A 25,076-nucleotide genomic window follows, 5' to 3' on the forward strand; every position below is an offset into this window, starting at 1 on the left:
GGCCTTCACCAGCTAGTTCGTTACTCATGTTGCAAAAGGGTGGTGTGCTTTGGCTGCCACGTACTGTTTTTCCCGTGTACCCCCTTATCTTTCTCCCTGAATTCTCTCTTGTTCCCACATCAACCAGTTAAGATGCAAAATCTAAATGCAGAGCTGGTGCTAGACATAAGCAAAGTTTGGAGCTGACAAGTACAGAAGACTCCTGGAGGCAGTAAATTGTCATAGTCTACCACTTTACCTCTATCAGAGCCCTAAAAAAATCATTTACTACTGCTGCCATCGCTGAGAGAGTGGGATCAGCAAGTGCCACTGAAAGAGAGAGAGGAAGGAAAATGATCCCTCCCCGCAGTGGTAAATACCACCTGTGAGTCTTCCTTTCTCTTGAAGATGGCAGGAATGACAAGCTTGATTCTCTAGGACTCTCCCCTGTCTCTCCAGCCCATCTCCAACCCTTCTCTTCCATTATATGTGTCAGTAACAGTCTAATCCTAATTTGGTTTTAGTCTTTTGTCATCTGGATGGCAAAACTGCATTCTAGCTATGTTGTTACAAAGTTTTGAGCTGGCCCCTTCTAAACTGAAACTACAGTGGAAAAACATGAACCTGCAAAGACTCTTCAGATGTGCCTGTTACCAGCCAAACGTGTTCATTAAAATCTCATTCTTAGACCCATATTACTGATTATGAATGTAATATTAAGTTCAATTATTGCACATTTCCAATAATCTCAATTATCTTCATTGAATATTTGAGCTAGGGATGACTTGTTAAATAAGAAGCATCGCCTGGTATCCTTCACGTTAATTAATGGAATATTTGCAGCTTTGTACCCAACATGATTTGAAAATCTGAGCCAAACCAACTAAAAATAGTGGGCTAAAAAGTTTCCAACCACAGATCAATGTCATGCATAATTAAGGAAGCAGTAAAAAAATCATGTTAGCTTCAAGTCCTACTAGCAATTCATTTATAGAAAAAAGTTTTTTTAATGGATAAGACTACTAAACTTAAAAAACACCCTTCTCTTCCGCCCTTCCTGACACACATATATTTTCCAAGTTTTTAAAATGCATTCTGATATATTCCAAAAGCTAGGGAAGTACAAAAGCTCATGCCTAATTTTAACTGTTTACTATAATTATGTATGTTATACTAGATATATATTTGTAATAATATAAATGCTAAAATAAAATATACTATGACAATACATAGTTAGAAAAATTAAATAATCACTGTTATTATTTATTAATCAACCAACAATCAGTAATTAGTGTTTGGAACAGATTGCACTACATGCTCACACGACACTGGAACTGCAGCCTGTAAGTACAGTGGATGAAATCCTAGCCCTACTCAAGTCCTGGGTAGACCTCTCTGTGATTTCAGCAGGGCCAAGGTTTTACCTGGCATACACAGGTTTGATAACAAACAAACTCTTCAAAAAAACCTTTAAAGCAGGCCATTGTTACTGTTACCAGAACGTTTTCTATCTTCTGTATCAGCAAAGGAAGTTGCCCCAGCTTTGGCACTGCCAGAAGGCTTCTGCAGTTTTGTTGTTAAATCACATCTATGCATATACACACTTTCGAGAGTCCAATGACCTTCTGCTTACAGAGACAGGTCCCCATTATTTCATTGGCCTGAACACTGTACATTCATGTAAAAGATCATTACAGAAAAGAAGTGGCTCAGTTTCTCTTGAGGAGTATTTCCCTCACAGACATCCATATGTTCCCAAACACAGAGAAAAATAATATAAATGTTTTTCTGCAAGAATTGTAATCAGAGAGAGCTACCAACATTTTTACTATTGCTTCTTAAAATACAAAGGAAAAATAATTCCCTTTAAGAAATGCTGGAAACTGCAAAAGTCAAGCGGGATCCCAACTCTAGCAATTCCAATCAGATTCTCATCCCACATTCAATGTGGTACCTCTCCAGTTATATCTCTCCTCACAGATTTCTGGCATCAGATTGTATCATGCTTTATTTTCTCATCCTGCATCCTTATTGTTCAGTTTTCCTACTGCTTTTAACACATCTTTTTAAAATTTCCCAGTTATCACCTAATGTATTAATCAGAAAAGGATTTTAAGCCTAAACTACTTTGATTTAAATATAAGTCAAAACTAAATAAACAAGCCATTGGAAAAGGCAAACGTGACAAAATGTAACAAAGATGCCAGTCAAGGAACATATTTAAGTATGTGAATAAATCTGATCCCTGTCCAGCAAAGCCACTTGGTCATGAGCATAACTTTAAGCATATGTTTAAGTTAAATTGTCCCCAGCAGGACATAAGAAATTTTTAAAATTCTTTCTAAAGACAGTGCTACAAATAGTTTGCATTATTATCATTTGTATACATTTCCACTTAAGGCAGGTGAGGAAAAGGGAGGCAAGGGTTAGCTTGATGTACACAGCACGAGACCAGGTTTTGCAAGTTTAGGACCTTAGCATGTTCTTTTTATTTTTTCTCACTCATGCTTTCAAATTTTTATCAGATGGAAGACTGATCACAGAGAGGCATGCGTGATCATGCTAAGAAATAAACAAAAGCCTAAGATTTGCATTTTACAATTTATTTAAATGCTTCAGTCAGGAAATCATCACTTAGTTGGCTCCATACTCTGCAAAAGCTGACAAAGCCAATTTTGAGCAGACAACTGAGGCTCAAGAAGAAATGCTGTTTCCAACAGCTGCTTACAAGAAAGATATTAGACGATGGGTTGTAATGCTCATTTGACTGAAGAGCAGCTGACAGCTTCATCCAGAACCCAACTAAAAAGTGACAAATTAATACCTAGACAATCTTATTCCAAGCTTTATTTCTCTACACTAATCCTACGGTTTTCTTCAGTTAACATTCAGTTATAATTTTCCTTCCATTACAAAAATAAAAAAATAGCTGCATGGTATGACTGTAGATGCATTTTACAGAGTACCAAATCAGTTTGTAGATGGAATTTCAAACACCAGTAATATCCTATGAAGGACTGAAAGCAGTAGCACCTTGGATACTGTAATTTTACCATATATTTTCCTCTGTCATTTAAAGCAAGAAGAATCTTTTGGTGTTTTACAATTTTTTTCCTTTCTCACCTCTTCCTCCATATCAGGAAATACAGAGTTTCAGTCACAAAAAAAAAGCTGTAAGAAGAACTAGCTATTACAGTTCAGGGATTTAATAAATATCCCTCAGATGTCTTTGTGGAAGGTGGAAATGCTGACTGAGATTTCCATAAAAGGTTCAAAAGATGCATATGTCAGTATTGTACTATTATCTTGCCCAGAATTTGGATGACAATGTATTTCAGTTACTACTGGCTATTTTTCTCAAATCCTGCCTGCCAAATTTATACCTTAAGCAAGCCTGTAGCTATAAAGAAAGATGCTTCTAAATTCCTTAGTACTCTTACTCAGGTCCAGCTGAAGATGTATGCCTTCCACTCTGAGTACGGACCAAGACTTCAGACAAAAAAACATGTTGAATTTGTATGCCCAGGAAATGAAACTATCCATTCAGTTCCTCATCTAAATTTCCATTACACTAATTTAAGAAGCACAGGTTTAAAAAAGGTTAAAACTGTCAGCAAGGCTGTATTTTCAAAACATAGCCTTAATTGGCATGCCTGCAATTTTTTATACACAGCTCTTTAAACTGGAATTTTTGACACTGTCACTTGATTTGGACATTGCCACTGATGACGGAATTCACATCGCTAAAGTCTCATTTTGATGTTCCTTTCCAGTTTTCCCCTTATAACTCATTAGCTGACTTCTGGCCCCTCTACCTCAACTTGCTCATTCTGTGCTGTCAAACAGAAAACCTCATCTCCTATAGCTTTTATTTTAAAAAAAGAACATATACAGCCCATTCTCTCTGAGAAGGACTAATGATTTGCTGTTTTAGATGAAATTACATTGTCTGTCAAAAAAGATTTTTAAAGTTTATTGAAACACGAAATCAACAGAGTCTTAAAAATAAAGTTGCAGAAGCAAAAAGATTGTGTATTACAACTAAGGTGTTAGCTCACAAAGTGAGATATGGGGAACACACTGCAGAAGAGGTGCATTACAGCCCCAATTATGTTTTGAGGGGGTGTTTGTCTGTGTGTATGTGTGTGTGTGTGTGTGCACATGCACGTGTGCAAGACGAATTTCTGAGCAGGAAATGGCAGGGGGAGAAAACAGCTTTTGTTCCCTGAAGCCGGCTCTTGCTGAGGCAATCAGTGCAAGCTTTCATAACACACACAAGTATATACACACACTGCTGGGAGAAAAGCTTTTAGCATTCTGGACCCTTCTTTTGATTTCCAACCAAAAATAAGTGAGAAACAGGGGGGGGGGAAACAGAGAGAGAAAGCAAGGGAAGATCAGAGACTCAAATTAACATTTTATTTGCCATTTATACCCAATTGATTTTTATCTTTATAATTCCAAAATAATGGTGGCATATTGCCAATGAAAACTAAAACTACTCTTTCTACTACATTCTACGGATCAGACTTTGGGTATTACACCCTGTAGAAGCAAAGAGCATTCTGAACACTTAAGTAGCAACTATATGGAGATTTCACTGTTTATGGGGAATCCTTAGTTGCCATGAAGTTGGCATAATTTTTCTTATGGCCTTTTCTCCTTAGCGTAGGGGAACATAAAGGGGCATTTCAGAATCAAAGTGTATGTCTATAAAGCTGATGTTCCTCAGTGTCACAGCATTTTCTAGCTGCCACAACAGCTCCACAGTGGCTGCAGCAGTCAGACACAGCTTGGAATGGCTCAGCACATCCTCGGTTAGGCCACAAGGTAAACAGGGACTTGGGTGGCCTCGGAACTGAGACAGGGAGAATAAACGTCACACACAGTCACCCTCCTCTTCACACGTGCTTTGAATACAAACAGGAGAACTGACTGTTATAGGTAAACGCGACAAATTGACAACCACTCGGGCCGGGTTGCATAAATTCCAATTTAATAGAATAATTGAGCAAGTTACAAGTAAGCAAAACAGCGCTGGGCGGCCRGGGGARTCTCCTGCTCCACCAACGGCGCGCGCRAYCCCCCCCTCACAGTCTCCTTATATGCAATTCCAGCTCCGGGTATATGTGGCACTTCCTGTAACTTCTGCGGTTGYGCYGGCTGTTGCTAGGGGGTCTTCTTCAGCCCTCTGCATTGTGAGTGGTGACCCTCAGGTCACGCATATATTTTACAACTTTCGAGGTCGTGCTATATTTCACAGTTGTGTGACATCGCCATCACCATATTAGGCTATCTAAACTAACATTGCCGCTTCGCTAGCTCAACTCCCTTATCTCAGGCGGGGTACATGCCCCCACCACAGGCTGTAGGATATTCCCACAGATGTTCCCAAGGCTGTTTCTTATTTTGATGTAACAAATTAGCACACATCACAGTCCAGGATGTTTCAAGGCTGTTTCTCACTTTGATGTAACAAATTAGCACATATCACAGACTACCTGGGTCAGTATTTGTAACCTAAAAGCTTAACCTTCATACATGTGTATGCTGATATTTCTTGATGATACTTGATGATCTGAACATTTCTCAAATACTAAACACCTGCAATATTTCCTAAACTTAAATGGCTGTATGTTGTTATTTGTATGTTGTACACTATTTTACATCTACAATAATTACCAGAGGGTTCATGACACTGATTGAGACATTTGGATATATACTCTTTTGAAGGATATATTTAAGGTTTTTCTTCACCACACAGACTTCAACCAGCAGCATCACTTTCCATTACAACAGAAGTGAGGTACTCTGTTGCTAACTTCATTGTGATCAGAGAAAACAAAGACAAATTTTCTCACTCTTATATTGCATGCTTCCACGCAAAAACTATTAATAGAGTAAAAGGCTCTAAAGCAAAGGACCTAGAATGCAAGTCTGTGGTGACTTGAGCCTTTGTATGAAGATAATGAATTACACTCCTATTCTGCTATTTCTCATATGGGGCACCTATCTCATTCCACACTGAATGGCCTATGCTCATCTAATAATCAGCTATTTTGTTTTATCTACATTGTTCAATGCAAGGACCCTAAATCTAATTTACACCATTCTATTCAAACCTTTGTCTGATGTCAAGAACAGTATTAATTATCTGTTGAATTTTTCCAGTGTAGTCACTAGTTTAATATCTGAGGGCTTTGCAAAAATTAGGCTCCCAATTCAGTTGCCCAAACACAGGTGTCTAGTGCTATGCTGTAGAATATACAAGATATCTGCACAAGGCTCTCAGGTATGACACAGGATCTACAGAAGATTCAAGTCCTTCTGAACTAGCAATGGAAGGCCAAGTGGGATAGTTTAGGGTATCTCAAATGCCTGTGTTGATACAACTGATCTAAACCCTCTAAAGTTTATTTTCAGGATACCCCACACTCTTCCTACAATACCCTGTCACATTCACAGTGAAGCTTTCATTGCTTGCAATAAATGAGGCATGATCCTACAAACAAGAGTTTCCATCCAGGACACACTATCATCCATAATCTGGAAAATACAACAGAAGGTGAGCTTGTAATTAACGATGGTAGTACAGATCATCTGCAAAAAGGCAATCTTAATTTTTTAATTTTATTTTTGTGATCTCAACTTTGGTACCTTTGTGAGAATTTAATACAGAAAATACACACACAGACTAAGTTTTAATGAAAGAAAACTGAAAATCCCCAAACCCATCATACATTATCTTAGTGACACCTCCATGAGTCATACCTCTACCACTGAAGCAGAGTAACCTCAGTTAGGCTGTCATTCTCTTAGCGTCTCTGTCAGCGTGTTTTACATCTTTTGACTGTAGAGGAATTAAATCTTTAGCACCATTTCAGAATACAGGGCCAAGTTTTTTCCAGTGGATGTATATTTTTCAACCCATTCCTCTAAGCCTGGACCTTTTGCATTGTTCCTTTCAACAAGTTCTTGTCCCAGTCTCACCAGTTCATGATCTCCAGCCTGGCTCCTATTCTCTTTGTTTAATGAGTCTGGCATTCAGGGTTCTCCTTCCAGTCCAAGCCTCCTCATTCAGCCTGACTTAATTACTCTGCCTAAATGTCTCATTTGTGGCCTTGTCAGCATTAGGAGCTGTATGAGCCTGAAGCCTGTCCTGACAGACCAGGATTTTTTGCAATTTGAGTTCATTAACACCAAAATGCTTGTGCATATGCAGATTTGAATTTTTCATGGATTTACATGAACAAAATGTTATCCAAACAAAAGAAGCATGTCCTTGACTTAAAGGCCATTCCTATGGCAAATTTTAATTCCTTCCTAAAAGGCAAAAGAATGTCAATTTTTATTTACCTTTATTTTAAGCACTGCAAAAAAGGTATTTTTTGTCTTTATTCTTAAGAATGGCTGAAAACAAATATCATACCAAAGTAAATGACCTACCGGAAAAACTTCAGACCAAGCAATCAAAGTCTGTGATAATTCTAAGCAAGATTTTCATCATGGGAAATGTTGGGTAAATTTAGTAACAGGTAATAGTACCACTCCCAAATACCATATTGAAATCCCTAAAATGAACTTTATCATAGGAGCTAGACTCAGCTCTTCGTATGTGGCACATTTTATCATGTGCTTATCATAGTCTGTTTACATGGTATACACAAAAGAATACACAGTATTACAAGCTGACGTGTATGTGTAACTCAGTTGAACAAAGCTCTACACTGCTGTATTGTAGACTTTCTAGAAATGGAACATAATTCAAGATTTTATGATACTACATACAGATATAATATTAGTATATACTATATAAAGAATGAACCTTAATTGATACGCTTTTCGGAGCTTTACCTTTAAAACTTAATATTCTTTTAATGACATATTTTTCTCTTCAACTCTGTGTTTGTGTGCTCATTTATAAAAGAATAAAATGGAAGTGTTTTTTTCAAAAAAGAGTTTTGATCTCCAAGATGTCAGTGTTATTTACCTCCAGGTCAGAGGCAAATACAAGTGTAAATTTTGTATTTGCCCAGGAACTACATATTAGGAAGAGCCTCTTGCAGCTTTCTCTAATTCCATGCTAATGTGACAAAGGAATACTTCCTAAGTTAAATAGAAGAAACACGTCTTGAAAATTCACTGCCTACATATGCAGTCTTCCTTAATTTTTCTCTAAATTTATAGAATATGAAACTGAGAACTTAATACATGTATAGTTATCAAAGGCTTGTATCCAAACCAAACTGAAATCAGAAGCTCTTCTCAATAGGAATGTAAGACTGAATTTTAACCTTCTACTGCCAGTGTGTTGTTACATATAGTATATTTATGCATGCTACATTGCAATATTTTACATGTATCAGAGTTCCACAGACAAAAGCATTGATCCACACAGCACATGCATTTTACAAAATTTCCTCTTTGTCCAGAACTAACCCTCATTAATCGCACAAGAAACTAATATGAAATATTTCATATCTGCAGTAGGTTAAGACCATGCTTAGATGCTCCATGACAGCACTTTTAGCTGATCTTTTAATCATGTTTCTGACCATGTCCATTACCCTATTACACAAGTTTAAGTTGTTTATCTGAACCATATTTCCTAATAGAATATAAACCAGTATACCCCTTGCCGTTAGTAAATGACTTCCCCAGCTGCAGTAAATGAAGATTACAGAACATATTATTTCACCTGTCCACTATGTAACACAAGCATTTTTTTTCACTCAGTATCCCTTCCATTTCACCCAAATACACATCAAGGATAGTTGCTATCTAATTCCCAGTTAAACAAACTTGTTATACAAAAAAGGAAGAACAGACCAGATAATTACTATGTCTGTTTCACAGTCAAATCATGCTGCAAATTAAATGCCTTGAAACCAAAGCTTCCATTTAAAAGGACACTGCCAAAATATTTTTCATAAAATAGTCTTTTCTCTTTTGTAATATAATAAAGCAAAAAAAAATTCCTCACAAAACCTTCATCTTTCTTCCACGCATACACACTTTTTTCTGTATGTTTCCTCAGGAATAATAGTTTGCTGGCAGGTATTCATCCTTTTTAGAAAATAACAGTAAAGCATTTGTTTTGGAAAGAAAAAAATAGGTAGATACTGCACTTTGATTGTGCTTGTTTGTCTAAAGAGAGAAATACTCATGGAAGCTCCCCATGTATTATCTTTGGAAGTTCCTTTCCATGTTTCTATATCAGCCAAAACTCCTTAAGAGGAACGGTAACACAAACTCCCTGATGCCTTGAAAGAAGGAGGCTGCGCTCATACCAATAATGCTGCTAAAAGGCTCTCCTAACCATTCTCTTACCAACCAGCATCAGCTCTCTGTTGAAACTTGTTGCAGAGATTTTTCCAGTAAATTGTAAGTATTTTTCCTTTAAGGGCAAGAGAGAGAATTAAAACTGGCCAGAACAACATTGCATAAATTTACTATTCAGTAGGTTGTGGGGCAAAGGCAGCCTACACAAAAGACCAAAGATTTCAAAGATCTCAAGCCGTACTGTGCAAGGTTTAGAGCCTATTAGTTCTGAGCCTGTTAGGCTCGAGCCTATCAACTGCATAATACAATGGTCTTATTTCAGCAAAACAAGTGGAGATTTGAACTTTATATGGGTAGCCCACTGAAACCAAACTAACTTGTTTCAAATCAAACATATGAATGATCCGGGTCTAAAATGGTAATCAGATCATCCACATTTCTGGTAAAACTAATTCAGTGTTCCTCATTTGAACATATTTTTCTTGCATAGTTAAATAAAAATCAAAATACCCTAGCTTCTCTGAAGCTTTCCACAGTATACTCTACTTTTCTGAGAATATGGCTTTCTGTAAAAATAACATAGGTTGCTTCTTTTGCAGCTCTCTGAACTGCTGTGATCAGACAGGTTGCTCAACTGACATCCTGTCTTTGAGAAGTTTCATCCCTCTTTTAAGAAAACACATTAAAAACCACACAGGGTTGCAGCTTTAATCTAATGTTCCTTTAATACTGTATTTAATATTTAACTTAAAACTGTCAAAATCTGTATGATTGCACACCAGATTTATGATCTGCTCTGCTGAAATCAGTGGAGTTACAGCTGTGCAAAACTGGTTTGATGTGGCAGAAAAATGTCAAGCCTTCAATCTACAGAAACAACCTTTTACACCATGAACTCTGTTATCTCTGAAATTAATAGGAAAGGATATTTTACGAGAAGCTGAACATGTCTTTTTCTGGCTTCACTTCATGGCATGCAGATTAAGTTGGCAATCAAGAACACTAATGAATTAATATATGAATACTTCTTTTAGATACAATGTTGCAAAGATCTACCCCTCCAGGATGTGAGGGTTTTTTTAATTGGGCCAGTAAAACATTTCCAAAATTTTCAGGGAAATTATCATCACTCTAAAAGGAAGGCAAGGGTATTTTTTCCTGGACTGGTAAATCTTCATGACAATTTTCAAAGGCTGCTTAAAGATTTTCCCTCTTACACACATGCAATTACAGTATCACATGTAACTGGGAACAAAGACTACAGGGAACAGAGTTTAATGGACTGTGATTACTGTTCTGGAACAGACTGAACCTCTTTATAGCCTATGAGAAGATGATGTGAACTGAATTCAAACAAAGAACTGAAAATGGATTTTACTGAAAGCTACACAGTTAGAAAAAAAAGACATTCTCATAATTTACAGCCATGGAAGGTATTTCAAAGTAAAAAAAGGATTCAAAATAAATAAGAGCTCTGTTATATGGAAAACAGACTTAGGCATTTTATCTTTACATAGTACTCTGTTTCCAAGAAAGGAATACCAATAATATTCTTTACATTAATTTTAAATATTTTCATTAATAGTGTTATGTTCTGGCTTTTTTGTACTAATATAGTAACTTTCACTCCTTGCTGTTCATGTTGTTCTGCTCATGTTTCTATCTAATATAAGTCCTTGCTGCTACCAAAGCAAATCAATTTTACTTTAACCAGTGCTTTAAAAATAAAGCATATTTAATGTCAGCAATTCTGTTCTGCTCTACTTCTTACTCCAAATCAACTAGCAAGATATTCTATTCTTCTGTCATCAGTAACATGAAGGAAGAGGTGATTTTTCAGCTATCCATAATACTCCTTCTTGACTAGCTCAAGCACAGGGGAGGGAAGTGCCTCATCCCTGAATAAATACCCTCCTTTCTGACTATATATGTCATTCTGATGTACTTTCCTTAGTGGCTGTTTTAATCTGATATCTCTCCAACTAGTAGAGGAACAGCCTGCGTCATTTCTGAGTAAACAGCTTTTGATTTTTAGTCTGCAGATGAGAAAATCAATTTTAAATATATTTCCTGTAGTGCTATCACTGCTTCAAATGCTACCTTTGACACATGGAGGGTAACCCCATTTGTAAACCAGAACACACCCTATTAAATTTCTTACCAAGTGAGACTGAAGGATGAAAACCAATGAGTAACAGCTGCCTGTGCTGTATTACCAACAGTACTATTGAGCTAAGCCATAAAACTCACTAACATTACTGAAACCCAGTTTCTGATTTCTGAAACACATTTTCAAATACCATTTCACTAATGTCGGCCTTGAGAACTGACCCAATATCAGAACTGGGCCCCAAATCTCCATAGATAAATCTTTACAGACCTTTTTCACTGTATTGAAGAGAATCTGTTCTGCATATGAACAATCATTTTCATACCTCAAATTATTTTCTACATTTTTTAATAGAAATATTGGTGAGTTTGTAAATAAGCAAGCACAAGTTGAAGTTTTTCTAAAAGGTATTTTTCCTCTAACTTTGAATCCTCCCACCAGACGCCCACATCCTCCTAGACTTTTTGTACCGCATGAGTAACAGACATCTCCACTAGAAAGACTCAAACAATTACCTAATGGTGCAGAACTAGCACGACAGCCCTTGCTGCTGTGCACCCCATTTCAATAAGGATGTGTTTTGTATGAGTCAGAATGAATCAGACTGAGGAAAGAGAACTGCAGTCCCAGAAATAATAAACAGCAGCAAGCATACAATTTGGAAGAAAGATACTATGCTGCTTGTTCATCACTGCCCCACAGCGAATTGCATTGTATATTTTATTATATGCCTAATAGGATATGTGTGTGGATGTATGATCACGCTCCTAATGAGCACCACAAAAATGAATCAATGCTCTCTGTCAAAAATACCGAGCCCTACTCAGTCATACCCTGATATTGATACAAGCCTAGATGCATTAGCTAAAGAAAAAAAGTGACATTAAAACCTCCATTCCCATGCCCATACATCTGTCCCCACAAGCCAGACTGCTGTCTGGCTGTAGAAGGGGACACATCACTTAGAAGGAGGCATAAAAATACTTCTTCCAAGTGCCCAGTGAAAAGACCAGGCACAACTGAGTTGTGGACTCGAGGTCCTGCAAAAGGGAGAATATTTATGCATACAACCATTTCTCATAGTTAACCTTACAACCAGCAGAATACTCTCTGCTTTTGGAGGGATAGCAGAGCTATGCTTCCAAGTTTCCCAAAGGAACAGTGCAATACCTATTTAAATGAGCCCGGGTACAAGGTCTTCACAGCAAAACCACACGCACATTATGATGCTCTTGACAGTTTTTGCACCTTGGCATGTGTGTGGCTGAGGCATAGCCTGTTGTCTCAGATAAACCTGTCAAAAGGCACTGAAAGACTCCTAGACTGAAGTGACCTCACATTAATTTTTCCTGTGGAAGTACACAAACTCCAGCCAGGGTTACACCAGAACTTGGGCTCTAAAACCTCATCTCAGCTGTGTAGGGCACAGCTTGGTTTAAGTCTAGCTTTTTCTTGCATATGTTGATGCTTCTAAGATCAGTGGTTGTTTAATCTGCTTCTTATATTTATGTACAGATGTCCTTTTATTCCTCTTCTTGCATAATGCCTCTTATTTTCATGTATTTTTAGAATGAATAGTTTTTGTAGACCAAATTTTAACAACCCACCATGAAGAACAATTAACCTCAGTAAAGTCACCAACAAAATTCAGTTCCTTTACTTTTAGGAAGAAGGCCAATTTTTAAAATCATTGCACACAACAAAAATCCTTGAGATGTCTCCTGTACTGCACCATCTCATGGACAGCTGAATCTGTTCAAAAGACCTGAAAGTACTGCAGTACTCCCTTTTTTTTCTACAGAGGAACACATTTCCCTGAGGCAGTGTCTCAGGGCTATTGCAGCTGCATAGCTTTTCTAAAAAACATTATTTATTTGTGTTTTCAGTTCATTACCTATGTAAATGAATAAAACGTCAACATTTTACATCCCCAGAGCTGGAAACTCAGCAGAGCTGGGAAGGGCTTCCCTGGAAGATTTCAGTGTTTCCAGCTTAACTCCAACACTTATTTAATGTCAACAATTTAAAAGACAGCACTTTCTTACTTCTAAAGGAGGAAGAAACTAAAGGATAAATGATCTCAACACTCAGCAGTTATGACTACTTTTGTTTTATAATTTCTTCAGCAGCTTTCTGTTCCGCCAAGGATGACTGACTACTGGGCTTTGCTTTCCCACCCAGATACTACGCTGCACTAAGAGAAGAGAATGGTGCTCTGGAATCTTCACAGAGACGGACACTGCTCAGAGGCCCTGTACTTTATATCACCAAACTCCAAGTCATTTTCTCCCTATAGAAAAGGGAAGAGACAGAGAGGTTACTGAAAGGAATTGCAGTCAGCATAAAGGTATCCTAACTTCATCTGTTACTTTGTCTTCTATCTTTCTCTCATTTATTCTCTCAGATACAGGAGTGCCAGCCTTACTGTACTGATTTCCAGCAGGGCAGAGAGAGTGGCTTGGGGAGAACAGACATAAACTGGGCTTTTCTTCTCCAGATCTCTGCAGGCTAGTCTCTCAACTAACAGTGCATTACAGCCTATGCAGCATTAGCCTGCTCTCAGTTAGACTCTGAGAAGCTAGCTTAGGGAGAAAAATATTACAGGTGGGAGGGAAATGCAGACCTTTACTAGCAGTGTGTTAATCCACCAGGCTGCCTGTACACAGAGATCCCGCTGGGCCTTCACAACTGAATATCTGTAGTCTGGTTTCTGCATACCTGTGAGCATAGTCTTCAGGATGACTCTGAAATTGCCCTGAGGAAAGAATCCAGACATGCCCACTGAAAAAGCATCTTTATTTGCAAGCTTTTCAATTAAAAAAGAGCTGATTAATATAAATCTAAATAATTCTGATTATAGACTATTAAAGTGACCAAAGGCACAGGTTAACCATAGGCTTTTATGATCCCCATACCTAGTCAAATCAACACTTCTGTGAGTCTGGGCCCTAAACTTCATGATAACTAATACCAAGAAAACAAGATCCAGATTTTTTTCTATGCTGAACACAAAAAAGGCAGGTTTCCTGGCTGGAGGGGACCATTATCATTATCTACTCAGACCTTTTGTGTAAGACAATTCACTGAACCTCCCCAGTGACTTCTGAGTTGAGCCCAGAACTCATGCTTTCAGAAAGATACCCAAGCAACCAGCAGAAATGGAAATACTGTGTATTATGCCCAGTGGTTAACCCTGTAAGAAGAGCCGTAAAGATGTAAAACTTATAAGCTGCTTTGTGGTTTAAGATTGCTGATGGAAGACTGAAGACAGAGACTCCCTGGCTCTGGGCTATAAATGATAATTATTTCAGATTTCTGCAAAAATGGTGTCATCCACTTCAGACTATAATCCACTCTTTCATATTCAAGATTTTGTTTATTTACCTGATTTATTTAGCTGATACCGGGAAAACACTATGCCATTAGCTCCACACAACAATGGGGAAAAGATTTATTCATATTTTAGGAAAAAAGCAAGATTAAGACTGTTGAAAATTAAACAATTACACTAAGAAAACCATTAACTATATTTTAAAGACACTGTCACTCAGTAGTAGCTTCAATTCACAAGCAAAACTGCTGTGAAGTTAGTGATTAACTAACAGGTTTAAGAATGCTCACGCTTGAAATCATTAAAAAATATAACTCAGTGAACCACAATTCCAGAAAAATCATTTAAAAATACATAAAATTGAGAAAAATCAGAGTTTATACCAGGCAASTGTCCATCTCTTTTTATATTCAGGAGCCCTGAGGTAAAAATCTTACTCTACTGTTCAAAGCAAATCTCCACACTAGCTAAAACTGCCCTTTATACAGACAGTTCAGTCTAAGCCTAGGAGTTTAGCGTTCCATTTAAGGTTAAATAAAGGGATACTTAAAGAAGTATATACACTGAATGGCTGTAAAATTATGAAGTTCAACCACTAAGATGATGACATGATTAATTTCGCATGCATAGGCATAACATCAAAGACAATGTACCATGGTATCATTTGAGATATGGAAGAACAGAAACTTCTTCCAGTTTCTTTTCAGTGGGTCTTCTTAGACTAGAAGCTCTTTGGAAGAAGAAACATTTTTTCCATACAGAAGGAGCCTAAAAATAAGGGCCTGTAGGAACTGCTCCAGTTATTGCAAGAAAGCAGATATATCTAAACATATCTAAAAAAACCCATATGCAAACATCAGGTCACTGTAAAAACAGAGAAGTTCTCCTAAAAATGGAATATTCTTGTTTCTCATTAAGATGTAGTAATGGACTGTCCTACATATACTATCAATCAAGGGCAAAACTTTCTTCTGAGGTAATGAATAATTGGCAATCCCAGAACAGAACAGAATTCCTTACTTCACTGTAAAGGCAATTATTAAACAAAAGTGCTATACCAGGAAAATGTGCAACTGTTCTATCTGCTAATTTCACTATACACTAAAACACACGTAAAATATCCAGGATTACACTTCCAGAGGGCTATGGCGAGGACACCATTATATTGTCCTTTGGTAACAGCCAGGAAAGTTGATGGAAACTGAATGCACCATAGTGCTTGGCATACTTGTACCCACTCTTAAGCCTGCTCTTTAATTCACTGAGTGAGCATAGCTTCATACTCTTGAAGGGTCAGATTAGAATGGCTTTCAGCATGTTAATATCTTATTGAGCCAGATGGTATCATGGTTTTGAAAAACTGCTAATACAATTTCCAACCTCCATTTATAGCCTTCCAAAATTTTAGATTACATATTAGTTGACTCCAATTCCTGTTCTCATAAATTTACATCAACATTATACCAACATTAACTGCTTGGTCAGAAGGTATTCTTTTACCTGTTCATTACTGGACAGAGGTAACTACCTTCTAGTCCTTTCAACTTCTTGTGTTTGCAAAGTGGTTTAATTCAACAGTTTGAGGGAGAGAGGCAAATAGGCACTTGGAGGAATGGTCTTCTGCTTCTAACTGCCCAGCGCAGCAATGCGGAAAACAGCAATTTAAGCATATTTCTCTCTGTCTCAGGTCACTGAGGACACTGTGGACATAACAGCCTGTGCGTGTATTGCCTAGTTAGCTTTACTGAAGCTAGGCCTTATTAGTACTTAGGGTGGTGAGCATGTGGGAAACTGCTGAAGAAGAATCAATTCCCATCACAACCATCCCAGGAGCCACAGGAAGGGAGTGCTATGCTAACATCCACAAGTCATACCTTGAAAGAACACTAATGAGTTATACAGGTTCAGCTCTGGAGTTCTATGCATCCTTTTGTTTTCTGAGTTTCCCTTAGTAAAGAATGTGTAACATGTACTCAGCTTTTAACCTCTGGGGTCAGAAAGCACCATTGTTATCATTCATTCTCACATTATATATATATTTTTATATATAAATGTGTGCGTGTGTATGTGTGTGTGTGTATATATATATATATATATATATATATATACTGGCTATAAAATTGCACTTGGTAAGACCTGCAATAAGTTACATCATTTGTTACATTAACCCAGGTTTTGCTAGTAAAAATCAGTCCTCAACTCAAATACCTACCCAGTCATAGAACATATATGGAATTCAAAATGTGCATACTGAAATACTTTCCTAGTGATTTCTGGCAGGTTGCCACCCCTCTACTTCCCTAAGGGGCACTGACTGTTCCCCTTTTATTTCTTCCAAATTTTGTGATTTTCAGACTATGCTGAAGGTTATGTCTATATTACTGAATTAAACAATATCCAGGAACATCCCTCAACACTAGAAGATACTTGCCTATATATGCAAACTGTTAAAATATTCCCAAAAACAATTTAGTCATGTACCAGGTAGCTCTCTCCCAAAGAATTCAGAAGCATGGTTTGGGAGGCAGAGTGTTCCAGGAGCTATTCCTAATAGGGAGTTTGCACACAACCACCCCGTTTTTGGAGGCTAAGCGAATTTACTAGCATAGATACAGGACATTATGCACCAGTTAGTGCCTGGGAGAGTTTGTAATTTACTAGTATAGACATAGCCTTACTTTACCATATTTTTTGCTAACAGATGCTCGTATTGGTAGGTGGAGGTTGCAGCTGACCTTATTTATTTCATGGCCAACATTATCTGAGCAACTGCTGAAGACATCATTAATGAGTCAGATCCAGTAAAACACTGTGTGGCTCATAAGGGGTACTGAGGATCTTAAATTCCAACCTACCTCAAGAGGAAAAATCTCAGTACAGCCTCCAAGGAGGGAGGGCACAAAAAGCATTATGCACGAATGTGATGATAGTATTCACTAGACATTCAGATGCAGTGGTAAGAAAGAGCACTTCTGAAAGAATATAGTAGCTAAAAGTCGGCTCAGTACCTTTCAGGAGTGAACACAGTATCAGTGAGTATAACAAATATAACAAAAGCATGGGCAGCAAAAAGCAACTTGCAAACATTCACACTGGAGAACTGTGTTCAAGGGAGGAACCAGAGAGGTTAATGAGAGAAGAAAAAGAAACAAGCAAAGAGGACTCATCACACCTTTATTTGTCTTCCTCCTATTATTTTGTATCTTATTTCTGCACTACTTTTAGAAATGATTTAAAGTTTACACTTACTCATGTCATTGCAAGACAAACTGTATTTTTAAATTTACCTTTCTATAGAGCTTATATCGCTGCCTTTTGAATTGGATGGTTTTAACAGACCTTTTTCCTTTCCCTCTCACCTTTCAAATTGCAGATGTTCCTGCTAGAAAACAGGCATGTTTCTCTTTATCAAAATATGTCTTTACATAAGAAAACTGCATTTCTTCTGGAAACACAGATAACTGAAACTACTTTTTCATTTACTTTTATAAGAAAACCACAAAATGTTTTGTTGAATAAAGGGGAAAAAAAGTAAAGACCATAGACCTTTTCCCATCATTCTTTTGCTTGATGAATTGGACTAAAATGATTAAAAAGTACCCAACAATGACAGCAGTTTAGAAGAAAAAAGAATCCCAGGTCTGAGTCTTCTCACAGCCAGTTGCTGTAGCTTCACTACACAAATTTATATCAGCGGAGACCTGGCTCAGAATCGGAGCAGCTAACAGAAACCATGAAAAAGATACAGGCAGTCTGACCGCTAATGAGCTAGCTAGCCTTATTCCTGATGAAAAGCAATGGCATCTCTACGAATCATTACTGGCCATGCTCTGCAAGTTATGGTTCTTCCTGCAATACCTTAACACTTGCTAGTTGTTAAACTCAAGAGTGCCTATTCTACGTGAGTAAAGGGAGGAAATAGCTTGTGACTAGCCAAAATTTCCAAGTATCTGACAATACTTGCTGACAAGTTCAGCTTCACAAGTACTGAACACTTGCAGCTTGTACTGCTTTCAGAAGGGTCAGCACAATTGAAAAACAACATGAAGTCCTATCCTCAGTGGAGGACTCTTCTCAGATTCATTCTGGTTTATCTTATATTTAGCACATCCAAATGGACACATTCAAAATTAACAGCTGATCTGAAATCTGTAAGATTGAAGTTCTCTACACTTTAGTTTCTTAGTTTCTCAAAGTAGGACAACAGCTTATCATTCAACTGAAAGAACCAATGTAGCTACTTCATAATTAAATAATATTTGAATAATATTATGTAAGTGCAAACCATGATTAAGACTCACTGCTTTAGGAATACAAGGCTAACTCCAAAACTCCTATCTGCCAGGCCTGCATTTGCTTCATTGAGTCATTGAACCATCATTTCTTCATTCACTTTTCTCCTTTTTTCAAAATGTGGGTCAACACTTTTGCTGGAAAAGTTCTTTCTGAAATTTCACATACCTCCCTGAGAAAAGCTTTCTTCCTCCAAATATATCCCTACTGTACCCAGAAATCCTGATCACAAAACTGTTCTCAAAAGCCTAAATTGGTTGGTATGCAAGATTATGTGAAATGAACTGGTGAAAAAATAAATAATTACAAAGGCTACCACACAAAATAGAAGTAAAAAATTCTAAGTATTGTTCTTCTCAGTTCCACATTTGCAGCTGCTTACATAATTAATATTTTGGGAAAAGAGATAATGAAAAACAAACTAAGCAAACACACATAGGATTTGTATTTGTGTGAACAGTGTCAAATCCAAAGGAATCTTCACGTCGCTATCAATTTATCCAGACAGGGGAGGTAGCATGACACAGTGTATAAGTGCTAAATCTTCAACACAACATAACTGAAATATCCATAACCAAATCTTAAGGGATCTTAATAATAAACATTGAGGAATTAATATATGTGAGATCAGATAAAATGATAAAAGTAATTTTCATTTCGTACGAATGTCAAAGATTATGTAACATCAAGAAAAAAAACCCTAAAATATAATCACAATAAGCCTGGCAAGTATAACAACCACATTTAGTACTGTCTACACGGATAAGTTGTATCAGAGTATTTTTGAGACAGTGTGGGACCAGTATGTAAGGACTGCTTTGTTAAAAAAATCTACCACCAGACATCAGTGAAAACATAGCTTTTGGAAGATGTACTATAGCAATCAATCAATCAGTCAGTCAAATTATAATACTGGATCTACTCTAAGGCTTTAAAAAATGTAGGCTTCTATTTGGGATTAAAAAAGAAGTCACTGAAGAAATCAGTGATTAAGAACCCAAATACCTTATAGCTTTCCTAACCATGAGCAGAGTTAGGCGTTTTCTTGATTTCCCAAAGCTGTCCTTTCAAATTTACTACTTCTCATTTTGTTGAGCTGCTGGTCTCATTGAATGATGTCTGTGACCTGAACACAGAGGGAGTAAATAAAAAGACAAACAGATGAAAAATGACGTTGGGTCTGATTGCTTGTTACGAATACTGACTATCTAATAAATAGGGATACTTTGCTGTACATATTAGTACCTTTTCTAGCATGATTTCAAAGTGCTTCACAAACATATTAGGATACCAAGCAATAAATCAGATGTTCTTAATGATAATTAGTTTCTCTGTCAGGAACAGTAGGTACTTCTCTTTATCAAATATTAGCATGAGCAGGCAGTAGCATCTCAGGAAATTCTGGTTTTCTGTAGAAAGCAAAGAGAAAGTTGCCTGCCTAATGTTAGAAATAGATTTAGTCATTATAATGTAAAGAAAAGTGAAGGGTCCAGATCACCAAAGGGCTGGCCAAACCCCCCATCTCTAATTAAATGTATCAAAACCAATAAATACTTTGTATTGATCTTAAAATTGTCCCTTAGGTACAAGAAATACAATGAGCTACAGAGCTGACAGTCTGATGTCCCATCTGCATCTCAGGCCTAAGAACTCTCTGTCTCTGATAGTGTCTAGACTGCTTGACTTGAACTGTATTGCCATATAATATTGGTGATTATAAAACTTAAGTGCTCTACTCTGATGCAATGTTACATCTAGGCTGTCTGAAAGAAGAAGAAAAAAATACTGCTTTTTGCATAGCAATGTAAATTTTCTTAAAGGGCTGCAAAGGCCACCAGCTAGAGTTAATGAGTCTTTATGGAAGTTACTTAATATAACATTTAAATTGCTCCCTTTAGAACTAAATGTTTTTTTTCGAGACATACCAGTCTCTGTAAGAGCTGAAGCAGAAATGTTAAAACTGTAGCACAATTCAACACTAAGAAGAAAGTTAAGATGCCATCTTGCAAATATCAAGTCTCAATGACTAAAAATGAACTATTTAAAAAGGGCACAACCGAGCAATCTAAATTCTACAATCTAAATTCCGCACCCCTTAAGCGACAGTTTGGACCAATAGTAATAGTTAGGTCTGGGGTCTTCCCCTTCTTCATTGGGCCCCTTCATTGTCTCTAGGAAGGCTGCTGCTTTTCTTATCTTCAAGGTTGCTGCTCCTGCTGTCCGTGTAACTTCTTTATCTCTCCGGCCTGAACCGGCTCTGGGGCCCCCTTTTACTTATCTAGGTAAAAGTTCAACGTATCTAGGTGAAAGGTCACAGCTTGAGGCCTAAGGCTTCAGCAAATTTAGCTACTAACACTAAGCAAGTTATGGTAAGCGACTAATTCTAGACAGCTTCAGTCCGATTTTCTCTAACAAAAATATGTTAAAAATCTCAACACATAACATTTTTTAAAATAAAGCTCTTTGTTAATATTAAAATGAATTCAAACAAAATATCTCAAATGGGGAAGTTTAAAGCTTTGTGTCAATTTGAAATGGTCAGAACATTTTAAAAATTAAAGCTTATGAAATTGATATAAACTCTTGAAATGGTTAGAAATACTGTTAGATCTTAAAATTGAAACATAATTTAACAATGTAATTAATTAAAGCAAAACTGATCCCAACTATAACTCTGTTATCTCTTTTATTGCCAATGTTTTAATCACGACTCTGAAGAATCTGTTCATCATAAAACTCTAGAATGCTGCACTTCACACAGAGTCTCACAGGAAATGTTCTTGGTGCATTATTAGTTATCATCAGTAATGCTTATTCTACTTCCCTTTTTTACTCGAGTCATAATGAATGAACTATCACCTTTCTTTCCAGAATCATGTTTCTTAATCAAGCTCTTACTTTTAGAAAGTTTCACCTCTGAATCCTTCAGGAATTACTGTAAGTTAGCAGATATGAAACAGACCCCTATCTGATACGTTCATTGTATTTTCAGCAAAATTTAAAAAGTTTAATTCGCAGGCATTTCACAGACTGAGATACACAGTTCCTGCTAAAGATGTGAGTGCTCTGACTTTACGCATATCTGTGCAGCTCCTTACAGCCCACTAAAACCACATGCCAGTGAGAAATCACCCCATGACTTCATACATGCACACGCCAGGTGTGGGTGCCTACTACTCGCACCCTGTACTGAGAATCCACTAGCTGGATGCAGAATCCTGATGGTGTCTGACAGAGAGGATGCTCCTTCTCGCTGAGGCAGAAGTTGCGATGCTGGCAGAGCAACTTCTGGTAGTGTCAAACCACCTTTTGATTTCTGCTGTTTCCAGTGCAAGATCTCTCCCCCCGTGTTATAATTTTTCATGCTTCTTTTACTCTTCTTTTCAGACTGACTCCTTCTTCGTTTCACAAGTTTCGAAATTCAGCTATGATTCTGTTAAGTCAAAGAAGCTATAGTGTTTGATCACCTAAGATAACATTCTCCTGAAAGCAAGATAATGAATACTGTGTCTTATAAGCTTGAACCTGAAAAAGAAACTTTTCTCCCCGCCCATTCCCCCCTCCCAGCACAACAACACAGTAAGGGCAGCCTTACACCTGTACCTCTTACAAAGAATGGGATACTTCTCACCTAACTTTGTATGTCTATATCTAACTAGTCACCTAAGTGAGTCCTGTAACAGGTTTTATGTTTCCACATTAGGATGAAATAAATGACACTTTAAACATGCATGTTTCTCTCCACTGACTGGAAAGGCAGCTTTGACTTCTAGCTTGGATGTATGTCTGCCTTGTATGTCTAAATTTAAGCAAGCAGAATCTCACCCCAAATGTTTAGAATGGTTCCTAAATCGGCATGGAACACCTCTTTTTTTCTTTTTCTCTTTAAGGGAGGGGTTGTTCGCTTGCTTGCTTTTGCTTCTGTCTTTGTCCAGACCAGACAGTTACATTGAAGGTTTTCTAGTCCTCTACTGCATTTCCTCCTCTACTTTTTCCTTCTCTGCCCCTAGCCACTGTGCATCAAAGTGACCTTATTTCCCCAAAAGAGACTGGTACTGATACAGTCTTTAAAGGCATACTTCCTATTACAATCTTTCATGCATTGGTGACTGTGCACACTTTGACAAAGAATCTTCATACACTGTTCTTTTGTAAGTTTGCCTGCTGAAAAAGTCTTTGTTTTGACTTAACTTTGAGTACCATTTAATTATGTAATGGAAAAAGAAACCTGCAAGAACTTTAATATCTGCCTACAGATTGATGGTATGTTTCCAAGTACTGTAAGAAGAAATCCCCACATGTTAATACCACAATAGGCTTTATTGAGTACAAGTCTGATGGCAGAAAATATTAATATTGTTAAAGGTGTTCTAAATTACTGTCTTCATATTAATAGATATATGTAATTGAATATAAGTAGTCCACCTTCAGCTGAATGCTAGTTTCCATATGTTACTTCTGTCTTGCTGCATTGTACCAGATATGAAACTGGTAATGCTAACTACATTTATGCTCACACATTTTTTAAAAAATCTATTACAATGAATATTACATGGAAAAGTTTGCCTTTCCCCTCTAAAGTCTCTCATGTACTGCCATGACACCATCAAAGCCATCGGTGGTTTGTTTCCCTCTGCACTCTTCTTCTAGGTCTGCTTTCTCACTTGTGTGCTGTTCTTTCCCTGCAAATAAAGTCATCAATATTCACCAAAGGTCAATCCAGTCCAGAAAATCAACGTTTTTGATGTGTCTCTCCTGTGTTTTAAGTCTGACACACAACATGCTAAAAAATGTGTAATAGTCTGCAATCTTGAAGAAGGGAAGCAAGAAAATGTGAGAGATTGCAGCATTTGCCACAGATTTAGTACTATTGAGTAGGTACGCTCTCCAATAAATGGAAGAGAAATACCCTGATAAAAATGGAAAATAGGAAGTGTTCGGCACAACTACGCATACCACTCATCTAAAGCACATTGGTGATAGCAAATTAAATAAAAATTGGCAAACTAGACCAAAAAGAGAAGCAAAGTAAATATTCATGATAAGAAAACTAGACAACCGCATGGTTAAAAATAACATGTCCCTCCACCATTTATTCTCCCATTTATAGTCTTCACAATTTTTGCTGCAAGACTGACATATTTGAAAACTTTCAACACTTCTTTGAGTATGTTCCTGAATCTACTGTAAGGTCAACTGTAATTCACACACACAATAAAAAGCATTCACTCTACCTTAAATGAAATCTGAGCTCTTTACTTTATCAACCTGAAAAATACCTCAATATAAATTACATAATTTTGTTGTAAACCTGTTTTAGAACAATCTGTTAAATCCAATATGATTTAAAACCAGTATTGCTTCTAACATGACTGCCATTCTAGATCAGAGCAAAGCCTAGTGGTTCATCAAGCTTAGTATCCTTTCTCCAAAACAGTGCCCAAACAAAAAGAGTAGAAGAATGTGGTAGGCATGTAGGAGCACTTCTCCTGTATGATCTCCCAACCTCCAAAAATATGTGACATAGGGACTTCCTCAACCAGAGATAATGTCTTCATATTCAGTCTTCTCTTGAATGCATGTGAACTTTGTATAGTTAATTTCTGGAGCTTCTTGTAACAGATGTTAAAGATGCTAAAAGAAGATGAAGAACTGTCTCTTTTGTTTCCTTTGAATCAGGCTTCTGTTAGCTTCATTTGATGCTCCCCAACTTTTTCATTGGAAGAGTGAGCAAACAAGAAATCCCCAATGCACCACCTTCATAACACTTTTGCTTTTTTAGCCCTCTGTTATATTTCCACTGAATAGGCCCTTCTCTACACCGAACAATTCTCGTTTCTTTATTGTTTTTCATATAGTAGCCACTTTAGATCATCCTTTTCACCCTTCTCTGAACTTTTCCCAGTCTGGCTATATCTTTTTAAGAGGGGAGAATAACAGCAGTAGCATAATGATGTACTATGTTTTGTATTAGCTTCCCAATCATTCCTAGCATTTTGTCTGCTTTTAAGCACCAAATTGATGTTCTTACAAAACCATCTGTAGTTAACTGAAGATCTTGTTCCTGAGTTAAGATGGTCA

At 37.2% G+C, this 25,076-nt stretch overlaps 1 long non-coding RNA gene across 2 annotated transcripts in view; it reads right to left on the bottom strand.

Annotated features, from left to right (window-relative positions):
* Positions 1–5,105: 5,105 nt before the first annotated feature.
* LOC112961825 overlaps positions 5,106–25,076 on the bottom strand; it is a 31,372-nt gene continuing 11,401 nt past the window's right edge. The window contains exons 3-5 of one of the 2 annotated variants that reach the window (XR_003252126.1): positions 20,001–20,121; positions 13,995–14,126; positions 13,371–13,661 (exon numbers count right to left, since the gene is read on the bottom strand). This is a non-coding gene — a long non-coding RNA (uncharacterized LOC112961825). Of the gene's footprint in view, positions 6,526–13,370; positions 13,662–13,994; positions 14,127–20,000; positions 20,122–25,076 lie in introns of those variants that run through there. The other variant, XR_003252125.1, reaches the window with a different exon arrangement.

The sequence above is a fragment of the Apteryx rowi genome, unplaced genomic scaffold (genome assembly GCF_003343035.1).
Source record: "Apteryx rowi isolate R43461 unplaced genomic scaffold, aptRow1 scaffold_139, whole genome shotgun sequence".
Classification (NCBI taxonomy): Eukaryota; Metazoa; Chordata; class Aves; order Apterygiformes; family Apterygidae; genus Apteryx; species Apteryx rowi.